The following is a 6,019-nucleotide window of genomic DNA, read 5'->3' on the forward strand; positions in this document are numbered from 1 at the left end:
TCGGGATTAGCCATGAGGCATCTTAAGTGTTCAAGTTTTGAGGTTTTTGAGACTTTTTCTTTAGAATGATTTGTAAGACACATTTTAGCCTCTAGTTCCTCCTCGATGAGTTCCTCATCTTCCTCGGAGTTGGACATTCCCCAAATAGCACTCATGACTCTATGTTTATAGTCCTTTTTAACCTTTTCTCTTCTTTCCTTTGATTTGATTTCATCCCACTTGGGACATTCTTTAATTTGGTGAGTTTTATCACCACATTTAAAGCATCCCACGGTGGAGTTAGGTCGTTTCTTAGGAAAGCGTTTTTTAGAGTAATTATTAGTGAACCTTTTGTTTCCTTGTCCATTGACCAACCCGGCTAGATTCCTAGTGAACATAGCAAACTCGTCTTCCTCCTCATCTTCTCCATCACTTGGAGAGGATGTGAGGGCGAGACTCTTTCCCTTTGAAGACTCACTAGAATGCTTATCGAGATTAAACTCGTGAGCCATTAGTGATCCCATTAGTTCATGAAGAGATAGGGTTGACAAGTCTTTAGCTTCCTCTATGGCAGTGACTTTAGGTTGCCATTTAGGGGTTAGACTACGAAGGATTTTTCGAATGATGTCCTCGGACTCGAAATTCCTTCCTAGACTTTTAAGCTCATTAATAATACAAGAAAAACGTGAAGAAAACTATTTAAGGACTCGTCTTTTGACATTCTAAACATCTCATATTGTTGCATGAGAAGTTCAATACGGTGTTTTCTTACTTGGGACGTCCCTTCATAGGCAAGTACAAGGGAATCCCAAATAGATTTTGTCGTAGGACATCAGGAAATACGACTAACTTCCCCCTCACCAACACAACGTTGAAGAATCGACATTGCTTTGGAATTCTTTTCGGCAAGTTTGAAGTCGTTTTCATTGTAGTTTCTTTCCTCTTTTGTCTTGGTGAAACCGTTTAAGATATCGGTTTCCTCAATGGGAAGAAGTCCATTTTGGATGATGTTCCAACATTGATAATCAATACTTTTGATGTAATGTTCCATTTTGAGTTTCCACCATCCAAAATTCGAACCGGTAAAGATTGGGATCTTGGAGTGTCTCGGAATCCATTACCCACGAATCAAACTCTAAGGCGATTAGCCTCGATCAAGAGCACGAGGCTCTAATACCAATTGTTGAGTTTATGGATTCAAGTACCTAAGAAGGAGAGGGGGTGAATTAGGTACTATTTAAAAATTTAACTACAACTTTATTAATTAAAGTGAGTTAAGAGAACAAAAGAGAAGATAGAATACTTCGAGTAATATTGCGAGATTACACGAGTACTAAAATGAAGGCTTGCTGAAGTATGAAAGTAACAACTGTTCGGACTGTATCTATTTGTCTCAGTTTATGGAATACAGACTGCAGACCAAATGTGACAGTATGATGAACTGTTACTTCAAAATGTAAGCAAAGCAAGACAAACAAAAATTAAAGAGCAGCGGAAATAAAGTAAGACAATTGAACACGAGATTTTTGAATTGGTTCGGCAAGAAACTCAAGTGCCTACGTCCAATCTACTTTTTATTGATTTCTTTTAGTGATCTACTCCGACAACTAAAAGACCCGTACAATAAAAGACACCAACCTACTCCGGTTGTAAAGCGAGTCCAAGAACTACTCCGTTCTTATGACAAGCCAACTCGCAACCTACTCCGGTTGCCAAGAGTTAAAGACTACTCCGTCCTAAACTCTACTAACACACTTAGAATGTTATAGGATCAAGTTTCCACTAACATATTCTTAGCAAAGAATAGAGATGGACAACTTTTACAAGATCAACAATTCTTAAGCAAGAGAGTTTAGTATGTTAAAGTAACAGTAGCCACGACTGTAACAACTTGAAGACTCTTAGAAGATTTGCAAAGGGCTCACGGTTTTAAAGCTTTAAAAAACAATTTTGCAAACTTGAAAATAATTTCAAAAAGAAGTCTTGGGATTTTATGAAGGAGATGGCTCGCCTTTTATAGAGAGAAAGGGTGAGGAGGTTGCTAGGGTTTTGAAGGGTCAAAGACCACACATGTGAAGAGCTTTAGCAACCACTCAAAACTTTCACCAAAGAAGGTTCTTTTGCAAAGGCAAGAATAGAGAAAGAGTGTTTGAAAGATATCCTTAAAAGCTCATGCAAATTCAGAAAACAAAGAGTGAAAAGACAAGTCACATGATGACAAGTTTACACAAATATGGCAAAAAGCATTTCTTGTTTTCTTAAAGGACCAAAGGGTCAAATTTGCATAAAGAGGAAATATTTTGAAATTAATAATTATTCAAACCACTCTTTATTGAAGGCCAACTCCTAATAAAAATCTGAAGTTTATCTTTAAAAAATAAGAGACACGTGAAAGATTTTCGAAAGATAAAAAGGCTTCAAGTGTTACGAATTGTGGCAACAATCCAAGCAGCTGTTTACTAATGAAAGCAACAGTCGTCTTGACTGTTTCTATTACTCTAAGATACTCTACTTTCTCACTTGTACATTAGATGACACTAAGACTCAATACAATGAGATGATTAACAACTTCAACACTTCTTAATCCATGCTTGATTAAATCATTAATCCTAAAAAGGTAAACTAAGATAACACAAATCAAATGGGCACGTCATCATCAATATAAGGAACCCAACACACGAGAATCATGGAACAAACTCATTATGTCACAGTACAGCGAACTGATACTTGGAGGTTTTACAGCTTTTTTTGAAAACAATTTGAAGACTTTAAAATTTGAAAAACGTTTTGCAAACACTTGAAGAACAAAGCTTTAAATGCACAAATGATTTGCAAAGTTTTACAATAAATGCTTTGAAAGTTTTAAGAAATAAATGTAACTAAGACACTCTATTTATAGTGGATTTAGTCTTAGGTAAGTAAGACTTGGGAAAATTAAATCCATTATAAAAATAGCAGCCTTGAGTGATGGTAAGTGTTAGACTATAGGCTTGGGGCTTAAGAAATCAGAAAACTTAAGCTACTACACTCAACATGTGACCTTTTACCAAAATGGCAAAAAGCTTTTCTTACTTTAGAAGTTTGACAAGTCTTCTTTGTAAAAGGTGTTTGCACAAATCTAGAGGCTTAGTCAAGTGGGCTTATGACTCCAAAATTTCAGATTATTTTCAAACTTTTGAAAATTCAAATGTTTAAGGTTTGAAATTTGCAAAGTTTTAACACTTAAAACATTTTGGTCGAAATTCCTCCTCCGTACGGTAGTACCAGAAACCACAGTACAACGTACTGTTGCATGGTTTTGCCATAACTTGACTTAAATGAGAATGTTGCATTTACACTTACATTTTTCGACTAAGGCTTGGAAAATATCATTATCTTGACTTTCTTGATTATCTTGATCATCTTGAATCATTGTTAAAAGTCCATTTGATTGCTTCAATCACTAATCATTTCAACTAAGAGCAAACAATCAAATAACAAAGGGACGTGGCATCATCAACACAATGTGTTCTAACAAGTAATATATTCTTAAAAACAATACCATGTAAGTAAGCAAAACATGGTTATCATTTATCAAGGACTAGTAATTTATATTACAAGAGCTTGCTTGGAATGAGAGTAATTATTAAGGGAGTAATGGGAGCTAAAATAAGAAGAAATAGGAGGAGATTGGTGGTTAGTGGTGGTTGTGGAGGGTGGAAAGAGGAGGTGAGGGAGCAATTATTACCTCCATATAGAGGTAATACATTACTTGGGGGAGAGGTAGGGAACAATTACCCCCTTAATAGAGTTACTATTACATTATATTTCCCCATTTTTATCCATTTCTATCTCTAACCCCATCCCTTTCCTCCATTTTTTATTTTATTTTAGCTCTATTACTCCTTTAATAATTACTCTCATTCCAAGCCAACCTTAATAATATGTTTCTGTTACCCAACTTATTATGATGATACATGATATGAAGTGGACATGATACAGATGTTAACGAACTAAAGAAATAGAAAAAAAATTAATGGAAAATTCCTGTTGTACCCGAGGCTTGACATTTTCCCATAGTACCCATATTAGCCTTTCCTCCCTATTATACCTTTCTATTTATGTTTCCGTCATGTTAAATTTGTTCAATTAAGAGTTCAAACACTAACCCATGGTTTGGATATAAAAAAGAAAAAGAAAGGGATGGGAGGGGGAAAGGGGAAGGCAAACGAAGGGTAGCGAAGACAGAATGGAGCGACAAATTTTTTTCCTCAAATCTTTCCTTTGGAGGGAAAAATGATTTACCTGGGAATAAAGAGATCCATTTTCCCTCTCCTCCACCTCAATTTACTATCCAAACAAAGGACTCGGTCTCCCTCCAAATCCTTACCCTCTTTTTCCCTCATAATACCTACATAAAAAGGCTAAGTATTTGTAAATATTTCTTCTATACTTTTTTTTGAGATATAATGCTACTCACCTATTTTTATACTTTAAAAAATATAAATTATATAAATCGGATTTTCAACGTGTGCCCTAAGCGTACAATGAAAGTTTTTTCTTAATCACTTTGTCATTTTCCTTTTAGTTTTAAGTGCTTTTAAGCTTTAACATGTGGCCTTAGTGGCACATTTTAGAAAATTCAAACATCAATCTACGTTTTTGTGATGTTTACCCGGGTAAGATAGAGCGGCCAAACAAATCTTGAGGAGCAACGGAGAATATTTGAGGGTGCCCGTATGCGGCCACAACTCAGATTATCCTGAAAAATGGATTAATACTTATTATATACTACTCCCTCTCATCCACACCAAACTATCCATCCAGTGCATGCACAAAAAGATTAAGAAAAATTATAAAATAGTGTCAGTGTTTGTAGCGAAAAGGTATAAAAGAGAAAGATACAATAATAGAATATTGTATGTGAGAGCTTTTTTATTACCAAAAAGGAAATCGGTAGTTTAGTGTGGAATTACCCAAAAAGGAAAATGGGTAGTTTGGTGTGGATTGGAGGGAGTAATTGTAACACCCCATTTATTTAGGAGCCTTTAGCAAGACATTCCCAATAAATAGGACTGTTACCATCTCGGTTGCCCGAGGTAAATGATACAAATTAAAACAAACCAAAGTACTTTAATATCTTTAATTGAAATAATGGTTTTATTACATTGCCAACCGATTAAAGTTAAACCATCACATTACAATATACTACGCAACGGAAATTAAATAAATAAAGTTGTATAAGTCAACTAAGTGATCTAGAAAGCAACTATGGTCCAAGTCGAGCTCACGTCTCAATGCTCCCAAGTCAGCTAATCTTTAGTACCTGTCAAATCTGCTCCCCATTATGGTTCATCACAGGTGTTCACGAATACACTGTCAACCACGAGGTTGAGTAGAAATAAACTAAATAACAATAATTATTCAATATAAAACACAACCAATCGATATCCAGTCATTGCCAACTCATCCAACCATACAGTAATTAACTCAATGATTTCACTGCCAGTAGCACAACCCCCTTAACAGCGTGCCATGCTCAACTCAACTGGCAGTGGTACTCTCATACCATGCTCAACTGGCAGTAGTACCCACCGTACTATGCACATCTGGCAGTAACAATTCTCTTGTTATGCACAACTAGCAGTAGCGTCTCTCCCGCTATGCACAACTCATCACAATACTCGTATGACTTATCAATAATAATCGTAACAGTATAAATAACAGTGACATCCATCTCAATATTTAATATAATACTCTTAACCACAATTCTTTATAAAACATACCTCAAACATAACTCCATCATATAAGGACATAACACAAGGTTGAGTAGGATATTCCTATCTTTTCGCAATTCCGAGAGCTCAAGCCAAGTTAATAATAATCCTCTAAAAAATCGGATCCTTCAATTATTAACATATATAAATTAATAGGTAAGCTAACTAATTTATTACTTTACATAGATTAAGTAATTGATTACGTAGTTAATGACATCAATGGTCAATTGGTCATAAATTTATTAAGTCCATGCTTTCATAAAGTCAATAACCAACTTGGTATT

Source organism: Silene latifolia, chromosome Y (assembly GCF_048544455.1).
Source record: "Silene latifolia isolate original U9 population chromosome Y, ASM4854445v1, whole genome shotgun sequence".
Classification (NCBI taxonomy): Eukaryota; Viridiplantae; Streptophyta; class Magnoliopsida; order Caryophyllales; family Caryophyllaceae; genus Silene; species Silene latifolia.